This window comes from Ostrinia nubilalis, chromosome 5, assembly GCF_963855985.1.
Source record: "Ostrinia nubilalis chromosome 5, ilOstNubi1.1, whole genome shotgun sequence".
NCBI lineage: Eukaryota > Metazoa > Arthropoda > Insecta > Lepidoptera > Crambidae > Ostrinia > Ostrinia nubilalis.
In genome coordinates this window covers 13,962,439-13,985,954 of record NC_087092.1, presented here as the reverse complement: position 1 = coordinate 13,985,954, position 23,516 = coordinate 13,962,439, and the positions used below count along the sequence as shown (strand labels likewise).

General features: G+C 36.4%; 1 protein-coding gene across 1 annotated transcript in view; it reads right to left on the bottom strand.

Moving 5' to 3' along the window:
* The window catches only part of LOC135072287 (uncharacterized), a 29,121-nt gene extending 16,689 nt beyond the window's left edge, over window positions 1-12,432 (bottom strand). The window contains exon 1 of the mRNA XM_063966228.1: window positions 12,279-12,432. The gene's annotated coding sequence lies outside the window, so the exon portion shown is untranslated. The remainder of the gene's footprint in view (window positions 1-12,278) is intronic.
* Window positions 12,433-23,516: the final 11,084 nt, after the last annotated feature.

Here is a 23,516-nt window from a genome sequence, read left to right as displayed (position 1 = left end):
GCTGGTATTGATAGTTGGATGATAAGATAGTTAAATTAAAAGAAAATTACGTCAGTTGAGAAGCGGGTCAAATTGTGAACATATCTTGAAAAGATTCCAAACAATAAAAGCCACATTTCCAACATACATATTAACCAGCCCTTTTGCAAAGAACGCCACTACATCATCATCTAATGAGTTTCCCCAGACGAGCGACTTACGTAAAAGAAGCCTGCAGCATGCAATATTGCACAAGGTAACACAGCTGTTGAAAACACTTTTCAAATATTGTTTTTATTGCTCGTCTAATAAGAACAGCTCCGTTTTTCTCACACACGTAATGTGTAATGTATGCAATGGGATTAATAATCCTATTACATGATATGAATACCACATACGAGTTGCTAACTTTGTTAGAGTGTGCAGTTGTGCATGATATGCAAAACGTACTTTTAACAAGATTAATGTCAGTAGTTGTGATCATTGTAATCTGAAACCGCATTAGATCTTGTGTTCCTTTTTTTCGTAATTATCAGGAAATTATAAAACTGTGGTTAGTGGTTTTTCTCGGTAATAAAACACATGCTGTCGTTAATTAAAAACGAGAGCAACTTTAGTATATCATGGAGCGTTGATCAACAAATCAAATTATTTAGGGCAAGTAACTAAAAGATGTTGGGTTTACATCAAGCTAGCATGTTCTAATTATATCTGCCCTCTCGTCCCCCGTCGCGTGCCTAGCGTGCTTGCGATTTTGAGACACTTGCGAGGAATATGCTACCATAAAATATCATCAAGATAAATAAACGACGCAGAGGAGTTATTATGCGCCTGTGTTAGAGGGTACCGTGGCTGGAAAGAACGCTTATTATCAGCGTAATTGTCTGTCTAGTTAGATATCGCGGCTTTTTCATAGCCCATTACTTGCACGTTCTCGTAAGATGTAATGGAATAGAATTAGTTACGCTAACAGATTCCATGCCTTAGTTTTAGATGGCATTCCAAATTGTATGATATTAAATAGGCTGTGGCCTGTTAACTGTAACAAATTTCGTATTTGTGTATTTTTTTCTGTCACGAAACAACAGACAAAAAGCTTTTACTCCGAACTCTACGGAACGCGCGTTTAATGGTTTTTTTCTGGGTTGAATAAAGATCCCGACCATCTATTTAAGGTAATTTCCCCAAGCAGACACAATAAAACTAAGACAGAAATGAATTGCCGGATTATTCGTGGCGATACCGGCAGCGTGTTGTGCGATTATAGCCCAGCGAGAGTAGTGAATGAATCTTATGAAAGTAAATCCAAACAGACACATACTAGTAAATCAATTTCTAGTTAATATAAATATTTCTTACAATAACGAAAATACCTCTTTATTCAGTTATTCACTACTACCTCAGGTCCAGCTTAGACGAACCTAACAGATAAAGGTTTACTTTTAACCTAATTTCCAGATGTTTTAAAACCAGTAAATGATTTGGTAAGTAGATAAATTAATTTAATACTGAAACCGTAAAAGCGTTTCAAGATCTCCAATCTCCATTCACCACTAAAGGAAGCTTTTACAGACAAGCTAGGGAACTAATAAAATATGAATATTACGTGTTCGCCGTCGGAAGCGGGTATTCCGTCGGCCGATATTTCATTTCGGGTGTTTGGCCTGAACTTTTAGAAGTTTTACAAACATCGTTTCGGGAGCGGTGCATTTCCGCGTCAACACTGTTGAAGGATGCTGAACTGGTAGACTTGGGTAAAGTAAACTAAGAAGCAATCTTAGGAACACAGAGACAGTGATAGAGTTGTGTAGATATAGTTAAGGCAGCAGCTTTTTGAATGTCGGAAGTTTAACGAAGTTGTTTTAGGCCCGTATCATGATATAAAACGAATCTCAAGTTAAATATTGGAATTTCACCGATCACGGGCTAGCTATACTCGTACCTAAGTTTGAATCGAATTTGTGCCATTTCACAACACGAGCTTTTAATATTAGCTGAAATACGAAGGTCAGATCTATTTCACTAACCACAGATTAGGTGAACGAATCTAAATTAGGTCACTTTAATGGAAGGATGTGTGATCTAAAATTGGATCAATTGAGAGCTAGACATAATATCGTGACACCAACACTAGCTGACATCAATAGGATCTCTTACAGATAAAATACAGCTCTGGACATGGTAGTAATAGGATAATAGACGCTGCTGTCATTGTGCACGGTCAGGTGAAGGCCGTACTGTCGAGTACAGTCGACACAGGAGAGTGGAGTGGAACATTATGAGCCTTATTACTGAGCGAGAAGAGTCTATTTGTGAAGTAGGTAAGCTGAAGTCAAAGTGATGTCTAGCGTATCCAGTTGGAGTTGAATCGCTAATAGTGAACTTCCGCGCGATGTGGTGGTCCGATGCGGCAAGCGCGACTGTAATAAACGTTGATTAGACGCACTTGGCAGATATACAACACGCCATATCCTGATAAAACGTACACTTTAAGAGGTAAACAACCACCCAATATGCTAGATCGGTATTCTAAAGGACTTTGGAAATTTCGACAAGTTTATAAGGCGCTATCTATAAATAATAATTAGCTTTATGGATCAGCTCTTGAACTTTACGTCCTTTATTCAAATTCAACCGTTGCCATTTTTATGAGTTTATATTGTTTTGTTTGCGATAAGCTACAATCCGTGGGGATTATTACGTCAACATTATATTATTACAATGTTAAAACAGGAAACGAACGTCGGTTTATTATAACGAGTAACGAGCGCGACTGTTGATAAAACAAATATTGCCATTTCACTTATGAATAATGTGAAAAATATTAACTTGCAATCGCTTGACTGAATGTTGAATCAGACTCAAGACTAAGCAATAGGCAATAGTTCAATGTTTAACTAAATCATCACACGTTGTGAACGTGGACTACGTTTGATCGATCATATAATTTTGGAGTTCTTTTTACAAATTTTGGGAAACCCATCACCGGATAAAAATCACATTTATTTTCCTTTTCTGTTAACTTTCCTTATGTATTCCGCAACGAACACACAAGTTCTATTATTACGAAATCACGTCCCATATTACTTGGTAACGTATTTCTGAAATGTTCGCTTGTTCAAATGGCTAAGCAAGGGCCAATATTGTAAATTATTTACAAAGCAAAACCAATTTCATCATTTAAACTGCCGAAGCTCCTTCACCAGCTGCACGTGGTATCTGGCTTGTCTGTACTCTATACACAAGCCATGCCCCCACGTGTTCCGAACTAGATAAGGCATACAACCGACTCCTAATAACGGCCCGGCTATTTTTGTTTCTTTTGTGAACATATCAAGGCAAGGCCTGTCCCATTGTAGGTAGCGTTACGAAACACAGTTGTTTTCTAGGGAAAATGTTGGTTTTATCGACATTGCGGTTATCTTTATGTGGGAATGGAACGATACGTTATACGTTAAAATTTAATTTCTTGTATGTTCGTTTGACGGGTTAATGATTGCTTAATTTATTTTTATGAAAGTGTTAAGCATGAAAATGGCATTGTTCATTAAATTAACTAGTTAAATTTTATTAGTGCAGTAAAAAAGCTGTAATTAATTATGATGCGGTATGGATGATTGCATCATTTCTATTTATTGGTTTAAGTAACGAGATCGGTTAGTGTTGGTGATTAAAATAGAATATCTAACGAGTGAATCACTTTCCGATTGATCGAATATGGTACTAGAGAATCGATTATGGCAGGGACTGTTCCTTAAAGTTCGTTGTCCGTTGTTTTGCATTGTCCCGTCGCGTTGTCTGCATACTGATCGAACTCGACTTGTGTCCCACACTGTCTGCAAAATCTATGTAATTGTGATTCCTGAATATGCACATTTTAAATAACTACTAGTTTTATGTTGGCTGACGACGCTGACGTAAGTGCGAGATAACCTCGACATCTAGACTTGGTTGTTCTATCATTTTAGTGAAGATGTTTACTTAAACTTGTCTTGCAGCCAAAAGCGTTTGTTTGTTAAATGTCCCAAAAATAATGTGCAAAAATTAGAAGATCAACTGGGCAGATAAATTAATACACTTCAAAATATCATGGTTTTCAAGATGTCGCCTGTTTTGGAGTCATCTTTTGTCTGTGCGTGTACAAGAATAAAATGTACAGTGCTATTTTGGGACACTGTGTAACGACATAAACAAACAAACCACAGAAAATAATAGGAGGTTTTTCCTCTTTCAAAACAATTCGATTCGTCTTTTAGACGCGTCACTTAGCGTCCGGAAACTGAACCATTAGCTCGACGCCGGCTTCTAATGCTAAGCATAAAAATCTATTAAGCAAATTATACAGAGATGTTTCAGAAATATTTTAAGTGGAAGGTATACGCTTAGGACACGTACGATTATTGGTGCTGATTCGTATGCTAAACGGAATTCGAATGATTCAAAAATACGTCCCCAGAATGACTGAAACACAACATTATGAAATTGCGGGACTGTTTGTGTGCTATGTCACGCATGTTTTTTTTTGTTTTACCATATCAAAATCACTTGTATAATCAATTTAATTTAATAAATAAACAAAAGTAGGTATATTTAGTACTATTCGAATTTGTTAATAAATATGTTTTATTTTATGTAACCACTGCTTATTTCTGTGCTCTCCCTCCGAGCTTTCCTTGAGTGTCGTTGAAACGTTCTGAATTTTTCGTAACCAAACGGTGGCAAAGGCAATACATTCGAGTGAGTTAGGCTCGTTAGTTACGTCACGAGCGATCACAGATTGGTTACGAGGGCTGCATACAATGACCGCGCTGAAGGCGCAAAATCGCCGCCGACATCCGGGAAAGCGGCCAACGATTCAATCGCATCCATTACTCACGATGGATGTAAAAGAATGACGCTATTTGGGTATAGTGGAGGAATGCCCAAGATAGTGCTTGCTACACTACAAATGATTTATAAAAAGCACAAACGAAAAGGGGCAATCAATTACAATATCTATGAGATAGATTCTCTGAACTTGAAGTAAAAAAACAAAACTCCTGGGAAAGTTTTCGATATTAGTCCCGCAAGAAAAGCCTTCTTTCGCGTTGTGCACTTCATAAATCACGTCATATGCTATCCACTAAAACACACCGCAAGAAGAAAAATGAGACATGTTTATAGACGTGTTAGTAAAAGATGCCAGGAAAATGGTGGTCCAATACGTTGAAGCCAGAATTTGGCGAGCCAAATGAGAAAAATCAACTCAAGAATATACCTACCAATTCACGATCAACTTTCAAGCAAAAATAAGCGAAGCCCTCTTAAGTTCCGTGAAATTATATCTTGAGCACACGCAACGGTATCCATAACGATTTATTATATTGTTGATAGAGATTAATAGTGTCATAAATCTATTGAAGCCGTTGTAGGGACAGCCTTTGTTGCCAGGCTAGGCTCGGAAATATTCGTCCCAAGAGGTTTAGGCAAAGGTCGAGCACAATATAACCTATATCGCGGGGCAGTTTCGCAACACCGCGGTCGCGACAATCCGGCGCCGACGTTGTCACTATAGAATGTCATTGTAACATTAGACTAAATTGACTCTTGGGACATGTAAAGCTTCTTCTAGACTTTCGTCTGTTGGCTTAGTCTCTCGTTTCAGTTAGCAACTTAGCACTTAGTCGCGTGTAAGACGTGTATTTTCCATAGTAGTAATTTTCTGCAGTTAGTAGATACACACTAGCTAGACTCTAGAGAGAAAGCAGCACTGCAAAGACACTGCAGATACTGCAGGCCTACCTCAAAATAAAAGTACTAAAGGAAAATTAATTATACAATTTACTTCAGAAAAAAAATTGTAAAATAAATTCGGATTCGCACGACAACACAACCATAAGAACTCTAGCCTTAATTAAAAAGTTGAACTCCGCAAAACTACGATTAACTACAGAATACTTCTTAACATAAGTTATCAAAGTAAGCTGGCATCGTTTCAAGTTGTTTGTGGTATAATAAAATAAAGCATGTTTGGTAAAAGTGAGTCTGGTAGAGCCAAATTAACCTCCGCAGTTGGAAACTAATCCTGAGGCTGCAAGTTCTCCCAGATTGGAAAGTTGCACGACTGAAACTAGCTGAAACTACACACATCAGTTTTGAACCATAAACCGAGATCGTTTTACGATCAAGCACCGTCCACGGTAAACATGCACGGACTCAACAACAAAACGCCCGAAATAACAGTCCTTAAATAAACTAACTCCTGCAAACAGTTACATTGAGAATATCCAGACAAAAAAAGTATTAAAGAAATCGTGGACTTTTCTAGCATTGGCAAAAGTCCAGTGCAGAATGAAAAGCCGCATTCATCAAACGATGCTTGTGTAATAGATACTGCAGTTCGGTGTGAATAAAATTATACGTTTTCACTAATGATACTGCCCTATTAAAAGAAAACCTCCGTAAGAAAAGTTCATAAATTAATATTAACCAACAATTATTATTAGTTACGTATCAACTTTTACTTTCATTAACAGTATTCAGTACTATTTAAAAGAAATCAGTTTAAAAAATGCTAAAAAATATTTCGTGGTGATAAATAACAAAATTATCATAATCTAACGGTTCGGTAGAGAGCGTGTCTCGTGAGATGAACGGGGCATTGGGTCATGGGTTCCATAACGGAAGGAGGAAAGGGCAACCATCGCACGTGTTTCTATAACTTATAGGCATGCAATGGACGCTTATTTGAAAAACATAACCTTCCTTCTGGCGCAGTCGGGTAATAACTGTTTTTATAAATGCTTTTATTATGTTACTTGTATTGTAGAATGAGGTAGTAGAGTTCACGGTGGTTCAAGTTTCTATATTTTACATTTACCTACCAACTATATGACCTGTAAAATTGAATAAAATAAAATATAGCCTGACCAGGAACATAAAAACCCTGGCATAGAGGCGCCTCAATTGCATTTGATAGTGCAACACTGGGTACAGTCGTACCTGTGTTAAATTAATAGGCTAACTTTATGTATCAGGATTCAGGATTACGGGCTAATTTGATATTTTCATAAATTAACGAAAAAATATTAGTAAAGGTAACCTGGTTTAAATAAATTAAATGAAACCATCAATCGAGCTAGTAGGATTTATTTTATTATTCATCAAAAATCAAATTCAGAACTTGAATATTCAACTGCAATGTCTGCTCATGAACCCTTCAAACTCGGTACTTCTTTCCCAATTCCATAAAATTCAAAACTTAGAAAGTGACAAAAAACTTTAAAATAGGTAGTTGAAACAAACTACAGCTAATTTTCATAGTGGACTGTATTATACGATAAACATGTCAGTCAATTTGACAACCTTTGTCGGAAACATTATTCAATGAAAATATTGTCCAAACCCTTAGTATTTCTCTTCGACAAATACATTAACACATTGTGAACCACTTTTCTTTCACGACTATAAAAATATTTTAGCATTTTAATTCACAAAATCAATTGCACACATTTAAAATAAAGTTTGTTTACACTTTGACAGCAATAGACTGACATGCAAGGTGACATGTCAATGAAGTTTTCAGTTACTGTTGCCATTAAAAGAAATTAGTACCATTAGTTTTCCGCAACATGGCGAGGGTTTTTATGTTCCTGGTCAGGCTATAAACATGCGTTTGTGTTATTATATGTATTAACAATACAAAACAATTTAGGGCAAAAGCCCCAAATTGTTGTTAAGCTTTTGCTCAACAAAAATAATTGTTCCACCAGTTTCAAAATCCACTTAGCAGTTCGAAACCCAGAAATATGGTAATTTGCGAATGGAATTTGTTAGCGTAGATTATTTTGGCCCGGTTTGCAGCCATCAATGCTGTACATGTATAAAGAAATATTTTTTAATACTTTATTCCTAATGCGGTTTAAGTATAATGTTTTTAAGATCAATCGATGCATTTAGCATGCAGGCATGCAGGATAACTGCTTAGGAAATTAAAGGTTAAGAAGGAAATAAAAAGACAATAAACCCCATTACAGAGTCCAAGAAGATGCTAAGACTTGCAGTAAATATCATATTTAATTACCACGCTATAAAATCTCATAATTATAACGGCAACTTAATTAACTAAATTTTGTAATAATTAATATGCAGGTGGAATGCATGCAAGTTTTTGTTTGTGTCCATATTTTTAGTACTTAGTTACTTAAATTGACTGTGGTAGCCGAACCTAAATAGCCTAAATAGTTCCCTTTTTAACCCCGACGTAAAAAGAGGGATGTTATAAGTTTAACTTGTCTGTCTGTGTTGCTATCGATTGTTCGCTCAAAGTTACACCAAGGCTTATAAAACTAGTACTAACTTACTAAGATAAATCAAATTCAGATCGGGGCTAACTCAATAACAACTTCTAAACGTCGTGTCCGAAATTCGCAAGAACTGAAACAACTAAGTATAACAGTGTGTGGAGATGAAAGGGTAAATAGAACCGCAGACAGAGAGGCGGCGGAGGCCTAGCTTGAATGTGCTCGAATGGGAAATAGGGCAAGGACCGCGGAAGGTTGCAGCTATGTAGAGAATCGCTGAGAAAGGTGTGCTCGCTTGTGGAGATTCAAGATGTCATTTGCACAAGTAGGTATTAAGTATTTATGAAAACAATCTGTCTTGAGACTGTAATAGGAACACGTAGGTTTGCATTAGAAAACAACGCTCAAATGCTGTCAGATTCAGACCTATGATTGTTATGGAATTCAACAATCTAAAGCCTCTTATCTGTGCTTGAAAACGACCTTCGTTATTTAACACGCACTGAAGGATTTTATTAAACCTAAACATTGAATTTGGTCATCCAAAGAAAAATATAATATTGCATCAAAACTGACAGTCTTGAATTGCAGAATTACGATTTTACAGTTTGATGATAATTTCGCTTTGTTGCTGAATAGCAAAAAAATTAAAATCGGACTTGCGGCACTGGATGGCGTCATCGCTCAGAACGGCAATTTTTTGTGGCCATTATTGTAGGTAACGTTGATGAATTGCCGGCAACGAGGCTCATCTTTTAGAATTGCCAATGTGTGCTAAATTTGAGATATTATAAAAGAAAAAAATAGAATGAAAACTTAACTTTAAGTTAAGTATCTAAAGTCCTATTTGCATAATCTACGAGTTTAGTAGAAGAATGAAGATTAACACTTGGCATTTTAAAAATTATATCATAGTTTTGTGATCTGGATTATAGTGGCATTATCTTGATAAACTTTAAAAGACTGGCAGCAAAGGTAGAAGGTAGGTAAAAGGCTTGAATGGACTGTACAACTGGATCTAACGAGTTTGACTATTGCTGGCCAACTTACCGTGAAAATAATTTACCATGAAATGGCGACACAAAACCATAGTTTGTGAACCCACTAATTGATTTATTATGCAAAAAGTAAGCGATATACCTTGACATTGTGTCAGAGAGATGCACGAAAATTCGTCATAGATAAACACAGCAAAATGGCTTCAATTTAATAGTTACAACGAAATTAACTTCAATTTTTATTACAGATCATTTGTGACTAGGAAACTATTAAGTAATCGTATTGTTATGATAATAAAAATAGTGGTCTAATATTAAGTAATATAATGTGATGTATTGAACGTCTCCGGGTTTACATCATAAGTAATTTGTAGGTATCTTGTACAGCACACAGACAGTCGATAAATTTTGGTTGCAAAATCATACATACATAAGATGCCATGTAGCATTTTATCTTGATGGACAGAGACTTGACTAAATTACTCATACATCCGAAACACAGGCCCTCAAGCTCAGAAATTTTATTACAGGGCAGGTATGCTGTCGTAATAAAATAGAAATTCTTCGCGTTTTCTGAACCTTCACGAAATTTTCAGAATAAGACATGAGTATTCACAAAGCTACAAGTTCCAGCGACAATTCTTCAAATACTCTTATTCCAACAATTATTATGTACAGACGCCGGCATGTTTAATTCTGTTTACTCGTATTCTTATGTACTTTTAATAAGTGTCATTTACAGTCTGATGTGTTGATGACTGTACATTTATAACGTCCAAACTAAGCTGAGTCTTCACCAGTGCAAGGTCGTCGTTCTAAAAACGAGGTAACGGGTTCGTCGCCCGCCGCTAATGCTGGATTTCCGACTATTCAATTACCAAGTTTTTGCATTACACACCAAATGATGCGTTTATCAACGGGCTAGCGGATCTCTATAGATGACATCGATTCGGATGAAACGGATTTTAGTGTGCGTAGGATAAACTAAAAATGAATAGGCCACAATATAGAAATCTGGCAAACCTACTTTTCGGCTTTTCATCAATGCATTAAATAAGAGTGAAGCACAAATTGTAACGTTGAAATACAGTTTAATAAAACTTTTGAGTACTTTATCATTGAAAGTTTTTTCAAACTAAATAAAACTGATTAATTATAACAAAATGCTTTTTAACAATATTAGACAAATCGTAAAATTATAGCACTATTTTATGTTCTCGTTGAATAAAACAAGTTAACAAAAATAAAACGGCTACAAATAGTCTCTTCGAACATTATTAATAAGATAAGATTGATTGATAGCGCCAACAATAATTATACATAACAAAATGTATACAGCCGATGCGACGCGTAATGGACGTATTACTGTGCTCTACCTCAATAGAAAGCAGGCAATATCGAATTTGATAATTGGAGAGATAAATGCTTTCGTTTCCGGCTAAGATAATAGATTCATTCTACATGTGTGATGGACTGATGGTTCTGTTCTGGGTACCACTTGATTGTTGTGACCCAACTCTACATAAAATATCTTCAAGTAAAACGTACCAGAAACGTCTGAGAGATGGAAGTTTTTAATAAATTCATAATAATAAAAAATATCTTCTATTTAGACTTGCCGATTGCTAAACTGATTTGATAGCATTGTTTAATAAATAAAACAGCTAATTGCGCTGCGCGAATCAACTGCAGACGCATTATTATTGTTATTTTATGAAAGCCAATTAAAAGACCGCAGTGATCTATTAGCCGTAGGTATTACGATTTCGGTCATTTTTCGTTTTCAAATATTTTATATGTAGAGTAAATGTGCCAGTCAAAACTCGTCTCGCATCAAAGATGTGAAGAAAAGATAGATTTTAACAGAATAATTATTGCGATAAGGAATTATTTGGGTGTTTTATTGGGCATATACACAAGGGTCAATTTCACGTGAACAGCGGCTATCGCTAGCAGGTCATAAAAGCGCCGTGAGCGGAAAAACATTCGTTTTGTGGCGCTTTTCGATACTCCGAAGTTCGGAATAAAATGATCAATTTAGCACCGTGTATGAATACATCGGCAGTTTCAGTGAGATATTTATTGAAACTATATTTTTAAAGCTTGCAATAAAGGCTTTTCGTATATTTTTAATGGACTTCAACAAAAGGAGGAGGTTCTCAATTCGGTTGGTGTTTTCTCTTGTCAACTCATTGAGGTCCAAAAATAGATGTAGCGCTATATTAGCATGTAATAAACTGGCATTATTTAGTGATCCGGTTCGTCGACAAAAACCCTCACTTTCAAACCGGTCCAGACTAGCCGCATTCGCTGGCTACAAATATATTGCTAATATACCCACGACGATGCACTTATGTATGCATATAATTTACAGTAGGCATATAATATGAAATCAATACAAATAAATTATTACTATCATGAGTGTTTTATTGGACACTAGCGACTCGCCCCGGCTTCGCACGGTTGCAATGGAAATTCCCGGCTTTTCTCTTCTATAATATGCATGTTTTATACATATAAACCTTCTTGAATCACTCTATCCCCGCATCAAAATCCGTTCCGTAGTTTTAAAGATCTAAGCATACATAGGGACAGACAGACAGGAATGCGACTTTGTTTTATAATATGTAGTGAAGACTGCAATCAGACGAGGACAGGATTATCAAGCTCATGTTCAGTTCTATTAATTGACGTGTCTGGCTACAGCACTTAAATGTTTAAGAATAACAAAACTAGCTTTATAGTATTTAAATAGACACTGGCATTTCAAATAAACATTTTTAAACTGTATCTAGATAATTTTCATCGTAAACTTAACCACTTTCCAATGATAAAGATCTAAGAAATCATCTAAGTAAACTCTATTAGTATTTTGTCATTCAACAATTTTCTCTTTTTAATTTATTTCCATTATGGCTTAAACTTTCAAAATTATCATGTTATTACCGATACCGATATCTGCAAAGTTTTTATCTATGATAACAAAATGGTTCGATATTAATTTAAATTACGTACTCACATGCTCTAAGCACAAATAATCACTGGCGTTTTAGTTCCAAAATATCCGAATGCACTTCAAAAACGTGGTATAGAAAAGTCCAAGGGCTGAACTGAGGGGTGTTCACACGATGCGAGCACTCGAGCGGGGCGGGCGCGTGCGGCGCTTACTCCGTCGCGGGCGAAACTACCGCTGAAAGGCCGCCCTGCTTGTCGCTCGCTACTGCCTACGCAATGAAAACATTACCTGAAGCTTTGATTAAACTGCGTTGGTTGATATGGAATATTAATTTAGTAGTAAAAACGCTACTAATTGTATGTGATTACGTTTGCCGTAAATGACTACAACAAACGTTGTAATCACATATTTAAGGACGCGTAAGAACTCTAAACAAAACCATTCTAGCACAGAGCGTTGATTTGAAAGGAATTACGATAAATGATTTTCAATGCTGTCCCTATATTTTATTTAAATTACAAATTGTTTCCTACGTAAATATTAATCGAAATTCGAAATCAACTGCATATTTTTGCATTATAGCTGAATGAATTTATGCATTATAACTGTTAAAAAAACAGGAAAACGTGCATCAAAATACATTTAAACGTTAAATAATTAGTTATTTTGGTAAATACGGAAAATACTCAAAGAAAAATGGAATAAACTATTGTGTATTAATGATATTAGATATATTAAGTTCGTTAAATCGATATTACGATACATAAAACACTAAAATTGACACACCGTTCAGTCGACTCATTTCGTCGTAAGTACAGTCTTTCATTATAGCGAAAAGGTTTGCGGGTGTTTTAGTTCATAAGATAAATGAGTCTGGAGTGGCTCCAACGTATTATCGGCGCAAATCAATAGGAAAAGAGCAAGGAGCAGGCCCCTGGCTAATTTTACTCGGGACACTTGACAGCCGTGTCCAGATTACACGTCAGCCCGCGCGTCGTGAGCCAGCTCTATCTAGCATCTACAATTAATCAATCCGCACCAATCTTTCTACTCGGTCATAAACTGTAATTTGAAGCCGACATTTTTAGTAAACTGATTAAGAAATTCTTTGAACAGAAAATAAATTTCATTAAAACACATGTTAATTGAACAAAGCAAAAATATCTTCTGAAAATTTCAACAGGTAATAAGCACAAATGTGTAACAATAAGTAATATTCAATTAATATTAATTGAATATCTCTTTTTGGACTGATGAATCGGTGTGTGTCATAAAATTATTGTACTTGGTAATGTCAAATCGATGCACGTCAGAAAGAAGAGAGATGAGTGAATGTGATTGTGTACTCGTATGAGTAATGAACAAAAGCGTTCATTTCGCACACGCGGTGCAGCAACTGCAGGAAATCGCTCGACCGTTAGTAGTTTCGCGTTGGAGCGAATATGTCACGATTCCCAGGAATCGCGAAATGGTAGGCATCAAACATTCGGGATCGTGTGAATGTTACTGGCTCACAGATGATTGTGTTTTCGAATTTATCCCATCTATATTTAGCCTGTGCTTCATGATTGCTTTCCGATCTCACAAATTGCTAATTCACGACACGTGCCATTTTGATTTAGATATTGCTTAAATTCACGATGATACTAGGAAATATAATAATTGGCCTAAATGTTAAGCGTACAATTTAATTTTAAGCTAAGATTTTTTTGCACAATAGTAGAGTCACAATAGAAAATCGATTGCAGCAGGCAGCTCGTTTGATTTTCTGATGAAGACAATAAAAAAAATTACAACTTTACAACCTGCAAAAAGGCAACAACTGTTTACGTGATATAAAGCGCTATTACATGTTAATTAAACTGTGGTAAATTGGTTATTACAGAAATTAATTGATTAGGCTTGTTCGGAAATGTTTTGTGAAGGTATTCAAAATGCGAAAATGCGGTTGGGATTGAGTGAGAATTGAGCCGTTTTCGGGTGGCGCCCGTGTGACCCAGATCCGGCCTGCGGAGCCTGCGTACGCCGCAGTGAGAGCCTACTTTAGGGCTGCTCTGAGCAGGCCAATTCTCAAAGGACATTGTCAGAAACCGCCTAAAAAACCGCCCAAAAACATTAACCCATCATAATTATTTTCTATTTTTTTAAATACATTAAGCACCCTTTCATTCTAATGGACACTTAAGCATTGAAAAATTAAATAAATAAGTCTTTTAACGTTTATTCTATAATACTATTACAACTTCCGGACGTTTTGGTGCGTGGCATGGTCTAAAACCTATCAAGTTCCATAATTTTTGCCGATAAAATCTGTACGAGGCATTACCGTACTTTATTGCTGGGAGTCCATGTATAGTGATGTTCCTGCGGCCATCATAGACAATAAAATATCGATTTTGAAAATAAAATAAATCGATTAAACTGCTTTGAAGACTAGATTTGCGTTAAAAGCTAAAAAGATATTGACACTATTACAAGAAGATATCTAAAGTGTCAACTGGTCGAAGGTCGTAAATAAAATAAAAATAATTAGGACCATAAACTGATATTCATGGTATCATAACTGTAAAAGTGTCAGAATCCGATGTTGAATCCAATGCCAGTTGAAGTGTGAGAAACATATATAAGGTGTTATTTTTTATACTGATCATACTTTACCAACGCATCTAATAAAATCATACAAATACAACCCAAGTGTTTTTAAAAAAAAATTCAGGCTAGTTTTCGAGTAAAACGACAAAGAATGTTTCGAAAAAAATAAAAAATAAATCATCCTTTGAGCGCGGTGAGTATTCGTTTACGCACTATCGTAGTAGCCGGCCGAGGGCAACGACCGCTGCCACGTGCCGCGCCGCGTGAGTCGGCCATATTGATATCGCTGCCAGTCGCTCCGCGCCCACAGCCCGCGCCGAGCCGCCGATCGGCATGCGGGAGCGCAACAACATAAATAATCGTCCCAGTCCGTCCAATGCGCCCAAACGTATTGCAGTGTATGTGCGAGTTATTACAATGCCGCGCTTGATCAATAACAAAACGCAGCAGGTGAAATTATGTTTCGGGCACACTAACTGGCCGACGAGAAACATTGACGAGTCGAAAACCTTCACACCTTGCTTGTTTGGAGCCGCGCAACGCTTCAGGGAGCGCAGCCGTATCCTGACTTGACGAGATCCCGTGCGCTTCGAGGACGAAGTTCTGGATTTCAATTTCAATCACCGGCACAGTGCTGGCGGTACCCAGATGCGAGCGCCGCAGACGGCGGCTTTTGCGTAAAAATACGGAATGCCTTATCAAGGAGTTGTTGCCAGAGGGCCACGACCGCGACCGAGTTCTATCGATGGTTATTGCGGAAGTCTACCTAGGTACATACCTACAGTGTGATTTGGACAGATGAGTGCTTGTTTACGCGAAAGGGACTTTTTCCGTAAAAAAGTTAGTGCGCGAATTGTGAATACAACATCCGACGTGGTGTCTAGTGAACAGCAAGCAAGTGTGCAGCCCGAAAGCATTACCTCAATTCGATCGTGGCTAGATTAGACAGTGCAAGACAGTGTTTACGTGAACATTCAACAAAGGCTTGACGTTCAAAATGTATTGTGATTAGTGTAATAATAACCTAGGAACTTTAAATAACAACATTCAAAATAGGTAAATGTGTGAATAAGTAAAATCAATGAATCTAAAGTGTGATGGCAAATCATAATTTAGGAATTAAAACCAGGAAAATTGATCAGTGAGTTTTATTTACAACACCTATTCATATTCAATATTAGGGTGCATTTCCACTGAAGCGAAGCGAAGTAGTCATAGGTATGTACCTATCAATTTTTTATTACGTCTCTAAATAAATTGCGTAGGCATTACGAAACCGTAGATATTGAATTCCAATTTCTATCCTTTTTTAAATTTCTAGTTTAACGCGGATGATTCGCCTCGGTTCGTTGGAAAAGTCCCCCGCTATTACACTAATGAAAATACACTTATTTACCTACTTATGTGGCTAGATTTTGTTTCTCCCAGCGCGTAGTACCTATTAACATGACGTAACATCGTACATACTCACGAGTGATAATTTTTGGTAACGTAGGTTTAGTGTAATCTAACCTTTATGTGTGTGAACGTTGAATGAACGCGCTCGGCCATTGTTCGTACGCGTATGAATGAAATGAGTAAAGAAAGAGAGAGAGGCAGTGAGTGAAGACAGGATGGTTGTAAAAATAATATCTTTTTTTTGTTAGGAAAAGTAAAAACAAAAACTAGCCTGAATTTTTTTTTAAAAACATTTGGGTTGTATTTGTATGATTTTATTAGATGCGTTGGTAAAGTATGATCAGTATAAAAAATAACACCTTATATATATATTTTTTTTTATGTGACAGGAGGCAAACGAGCAGACGGATCACCTGATATTAACCTAGTATAGTTGCCAGTCTCTCATAATCTATGCCAATGAGGGTTTTCGCGATTGAAAAATCCGCCAGATGGCAATACGTAGACGTGAGGTCCAAATGCTGCATGATTGGTTATTTTTGACATGACATTGACAGATATCCACCAATCATGCAGCATTTGGACCTCGCGTCTACGTATTGCCATCTCGCGGATTTTTCAATCGCGAAAACCCTCATTCATAGCACATGTATAATAATAGACCAAATGAACTTTTATAGATTGTGAAAGAGAAGATAAAGATTTTATTATTTTATTAAAATCTTGCCACGAGGTAGTTTTTCAGTAGAAACCAGGATTGGATAATCGCTACAGGCAAGTATCAGAACATTTTATAAATATTTTTAATCGATTATATCCTTGTGAATCGTTTTAATAAATTGTCATTTTACTTTTTCAATTAAAACTTTTTCAATCCCTAGTCTTGTCAAATTGTCATAATGTCAACAAATTATAAATGTCACGTCAGTTGACTCAATTTCAGTCTTCTGTGCGTTTATTGTATTTTTATTTCAATGAAATAGTGCTAAAGGGTTAGTACTAAAACTGGAAGCCTTTTTTCAGAAAGAAAACCAATGTGGTGCCCTTATTATTCATGCTGTTTGAAAGTTACAAGTCAGTGATACAGAGTTGCCGACATTATAACTCCGTAGTGATACCATACCAAAGAAGAAGTTTTCCTAAACACTTGTTTTGTTTTTATATGTGATCGAATAAAAAGGATTAATTCTACTGCTCAAATGGAATAACTTATCCCAAGAGACCGAATATAAAAAAAACCTCTCCATAGAAATTCTCACCATCACGAGGATGTGAATTTTTTTGAGAATTTGATATTGGTCCTGTAAGAAAAGTAGTTGTATTTCAGTATACTCTGATTTTTAATTCGACGGAATTTTGACATTTCAGAAGTGTTACCAACATTGAAACATTCCCAGTAAGAATGGAGAGCATTTTCACAAATTAAAAAATAATCCTTTCTTGAATTTAATGTTTCAGTTGAAAAACTAAGGCTTAAAAATGTACTGATCATTTCAAAATGGTCATTTGAATTTTTATTATCACATTTTTGAAGTTACAAAAAAAATTGGGAAATTATTTTTTTATTACTGGACTCCCTGGCCAATAATCCATGGGTTACAAACCTTTTTTATGAAAATCCTTTTGTTAATAAAATCTTAGCTTCATAAAATAATCAATATAACAAGATGCCGATTTTATAATCCAAGTTGATTATGATGACGATAATGATGATTGATGATCAATACGTATTTTCGTTTATGTTAATATGTTGTTTTACTGTGTTAAAAACACGTTTTTTTATATTTAATCTCTAAAATGTACATAATAATATGTGTACATTGAATTCACAAAACAAACAATAGTTCATTCTTGTAAGTTGTACTTGATGAAATTTCATTTCATATTATTTATTAATAATTCAATGCAAAAAAGGCTTATTACATCTGAATTGTCAAAAAATGACAGCTGTCAGAATTCCGTCGAATTAAAAATCGGACTTTAGTAGAATCAACCCTTCTTGTTTCATCAGCAAGAGTAACTATAAAAACGCCCTGTAGGTAGGTATTATTAAGCTGAAGAGTTTGTTTAGTGTCAAAGACTGTCACACAGTGTAACTTAAATTGGCATATTATGATAATGAACATAAAAACTTAAATAAATATTTATGTTAATATTTTTTCTATTTATTTATTTTCCCAAAGCTTCACAGTGACAGCTGAAACAGCAATACTGTTGTAAAACTAAACTTGGAACAAACTGTTACAAATATTTTACAAATTAAAATAAAACCGCATGTTGCTTTACTTTCTCGTATAGGTAATAAATGTAATTGAGAATGTTACTAGGTATGCAAAATCACTTGAAACCTATGTTACAGTTAAGCTTTTACATTTACAAATACATTAGTTTTTATTTCATTCAAAAATACCCAGTAGTTATGATTTTATAGGCATTCAAAGTTCGCTTAAATATTGAGTCCCGCCGACGGTCACGTGACCCCGTGTGACGTACATTCACAGCGTCCGCTCACTAGAAAACGGATATAAACATACTTAAATATTTTTTTTTGTAAATACAAACTTATTATACATATTAACACCCAGACCCATCACAGAAATTAAAATTGAACCAAACCCAAACTTGATGCGATTGTGTCGTTTTATTGCGAATTACCTTCCAGCTCCATCATTAGACCCCGATTACTATATAGAATTAAAATACTCATCAATACAAAACGAACGAGCCCAAACTCGATGCATTTAAGTCGTTTTATTATAGAGTTCCTATGGCCACCTTCCAGCTCCATCATCAGATCAGCTCCATGTCATCATAATATTGCATGGTCATCCAAATCACATGTGTTTGCGAAATTTCAGCTTAATCGGTTGCCTGGAAGTGGGTCTTAATTCAGTTTGCAAGATTCCACCCATACAAATATGAGCCAGTCGTTGTAATATGACGTCACGCGCATAAAATGGCGGGCTGGCCGCCGCCTGCACTTTTAAAATTCAATATCTTGGAAACTAATTGACGTATCGAAATAATTCTTTCACGTGTATTTTTTATTTTTAACAGAGAATACAGAAAGCTAAAAAACAAAATTAGTGAACATTCTTCATTAATGGCTAGATTATTAATGTTACTTTGTTACCCTCAATAGTGAGGAGATCTTATAAAATGGTAACCCTGATTTTTATTGTCATTCAAGTGCTCTTTCTTCGCATAGGCTTCTGTGATTTGGCCAAGGGCCACACACATTGCGATAACATTATGCGACATTGATTTGACAGCAGCGGAGTGAAGTCTTGCGACTATGCAAAATGATACCCTGTAATCGTAGCGCATACAGACATAGACGGGGCGGGCACATAGCTCGTAGAGCTGATGGCCGCTGGGGCAGGAAAGTTCTTGAGTGGCGACCACGAGCCGAAAGACGTAGCGTGGGCAGGCCTCCCACTAGGTGGACCGACGATCTGGTGAAGGTCGCGGGAGGTGCCTGTATGCGAGCGGTGCAGGATCGGTCTTCGTGGAAATCCTTGGGGGAGGCCTTTGTCCAGCAGTGGACGTCTTTTCGGCTGAAACGAACGAACGAACGATACGTATTACCACTATTTACCAGACATTACTATTTATTGCATACTCGCCGGATTACACGTAGGAGCACGCGCGAAACAGCTTCGGCCTTGCATTATTATAAGATCTTGTTCCGCCCTTTTACGAACTTCCTCCGTGAGGATATCCCCGCCGAATTCTATGATGAACCTATCAAAAGTCATATTCTGCAATGTCAACCCACCACAAGGTGGACTGACGACCTGATAAAGGTAGCGGGAAGGCGCTGGATGCAGGCCGCTACCAACCGTGCGATGTGGAAGTCATTGGGGGAGGCCTATGTTCAGTAGTGGACGTCCTGTGGCTGAAATGATGATGATGATGAAGAAATGAATGAAAATGACAAATCTTCGAACGTGTATAATACCGTGCCAAAGTAATCATATAATTATGGCACCTTAATAAGTATTGCCGTTTTTGTTGTAAAGATCATGCAGCGCTACTTGCGGATATTATTGGAAAGAAAACTATGTGGGCTCTAGATCTGAAGCCGCTTTAACGAACACGAAGTGCTCATACAATGCGGCGTATTTTCTTCCTGTCTTTAGTCAGGACTTTAGTCGAATTAAAACCCCGGTTGAACGTGATATAGCCGCACTAGAATACGATGCTTTTTTGCATAATCGCAAGACTTCGTTCCGGTGTCGACCGAATGTTATCATGATGTATGTGGCCCAGGGGTTACCGTAGCCGCTAAGGTTTGAAACTTCTTGCTTAAAATATTGTAGTCTTTGGCATAGACTACGATGGTAGTCATGGAGATAGGAGTTTGTTATCTCGTGTCAGATGTAAATGGTGAAAAGAAAACTCATGATTCGTGATATTTTTATGTAATATGTAGGTATTTTATAAAAGTGGAACCCCGAGTGATCTCCAAAACCCATTCTATTATTATATACGATTCGGCTTCGATATCTATAATACAATAGGAGTTTATTTCATGTATCAGATGACAAGGGTGGAAACAACCTACGATTCATGTTGTTTATTTACGTGCAATATGTGGGCATATTATAAAAGTGGAATGCCGAGTTGTATTTCTAAAACTTGTTCTATTATTTTATACTATTTGGCTGCGACTCGGCGTGACGACAATACAAAACATTTTTCGCGAATCGGTGTTCATACATTCACACAATACATTAGACGCCATGTTGTCATAAACGACATATTATAAAATCGCTGTGATTTAATATTCTTAATCATTAATTTTATGGCAAGTGTCCATCAGGAATCATTGTTCTTACACACAGAATCGTATTATTTCGCTTTCGGGTAGTAATATGTCAAAATTGTTGGTTCTTAGGCGAACAATGTATGGAGAACGAACATTGTCCTTTTCCTTTTTATTTATTTATTCAAATAAATAAATTGGGATTGGGATTGAGAATTGAGTCTTTTGTGGAGCCTGCGTACGCCGCAGTGAGAACCTACTTTAGGGCTGCTCTGAGCAGGCCAATTTTCAAATATTCGTATTACCTCTGTGAGAAAAGATTTAGCGCAAATGGTAACCTATTGTAAGTCTGATAAGGAACAAAATACAAAGGTTAAATGGTTGGGACACTGCTGGCATGAATCAATGTGATATTAAACAATCACCGCCTGATGTCGATCCGATTGAGCCATGTCAGACGCTCACAAAACGCCTGAAAAATAAGTATTCTAAGTTGTTTTAACTTTTAACCCTCAGATTCTTAAAACAAAAATTCTATTTAGATTTAATTTGTTGCTAGGAAATCGAGCAGCGTACTCATACTTCAACAATACATGATTCTAGAAGAGAAAATGACATATCTTTCTATACTAAACAGTACATAAGGTACGTAGAATATTGACAACCCTGCGACAGAGGTCAGCGAGCTACGCTGGGGACCGTGACACGAAATGCGTAAACTCTTTAAAAACGCCCAAATAACACTTGCACGCTGCAATTTTGATAATTAGGTACCAAGGCAAACGCACAGCACGTGAGAAAGAATGTAATGACACTGATTAACCAAATAATATACAATTTTATCTCATTACCGCCCGAGCCGATTTCGCACACTGGTTTATTATAAATGTAAAGATGGCAGACGAAGTCACAGACGCATTTATCAGTCTAGTTAACTCTCGTAATGTGTTAGTTGTTTCGTTAATGAATAAAAACTTACAAGACACGAAGGTTGGATTATGCGGGTGTGTAATGCAGAGTTTATTTCTTATGTTAATACTTTTCAGGCAGTCTCTATCGATCGATAGATGCCTTTTTCACAAGTTGAACATTGTTTGCATAAAGTACCTATCCACATTAAACGTTTGACCCATTTCATGGATTATGTAAACACCTTCTTAGTCTAGTTAGCTATGGATTAATCCTGCTCTATCTACATGATCTCAATCTATCGGCTTTCGCACAGTATATGCACCACACGAGTACACGATGTCGTACATACGACACATGTAATGTCGTTTCGTAAGCGATATGAAAAGAACAAATCGCGTAACATTGCAGAATTGGTTCCCATACAACATTTCCGCGAAATTATATACGATAATTACTGATGACATAATTGATTACTCCGGTGGTGCATTAGAAAATCAATTTAGTGCCAGCGCCTATTGTACGGGTGAAAGTTCAAATGAGATCGTTCTTGTTCCTACATTAATTAATGTTTCGTAAACGTCACAGCCGCAGCGATTACATTGCGCACGACCTGTGTAGAGACGTGCCTAATGGAAGGTAACATTTTATGATCTACGTTAACACGTCTTATGAAATCAAAACAAAATAGTTACCCATGACGGTGCTGGTTTGTCTGCTCCAAGACAACAACCTCTAGGTAATCTTCCTAATTGGGATTATACTGTCAGTCTGTCACTCTTCCAAAAAAGTAGTGCAGCTTTATTTCAAACTTCATATATAAAGAGATTTTCATGTCACAATGTTACTCATTTTGACACAGTGTTGCCTTTGCATGAAAGCAAGCACTCAAGTTAAAAAGCCTTACGCTCTACCAGGCTCATCTTCAAGAAAATTTTAGAGACTTTCAAACGGCATTCGTAGACATCTATCTAAAGTCTAAACCTATTTAAGTGCATATTATATTATTCGTGTGATGGACTATATTTGAGGTTCTACGATATTTTATTTAAACCCGGTCAAACTAGACATTTAATTTACAATTACAATTATTTACGAGATGCCGATCTTCGTTTGGTCGCATCTAAAAGTGGACCAACTTTTTACATTTGAAGGCACGTCATTGATTTATAATTTGATATTTTTGCCACACTTTCTCCAACATGCAATTTAATGCGCGGTTATTGTGGAGCGAATAGTGGAGCAATTAGCGAACGCGGATATATTTGCGCCGGCGCATCTTCCTGTCGTAGAGGAAATTACTGACTCTAGTACTTCAAGTTAAACACTGGTATCTAATGTGGTTGTAATAGATGCGATTTTGCAACAAAACAAATATGTAAATCCTCATGTGCTGTTTACTGTACGTACGTACAAAACATAGTTATATCATAGCTCTAAGTCTAGATCTCTAGATCCATATATTACAGTCTACTTAGGTGTTTTATAAACTTGGGCCTATGATTTATAGAACCGGGTATGATCATGTCTTGACTAAACGGTTGCCAAGTCGCTTTCTCTATATTTAAAAATTATGCATACATGCATACTGGTTATTTTATTTTTAACTACAGTATCTACTTATTTATTTTTAT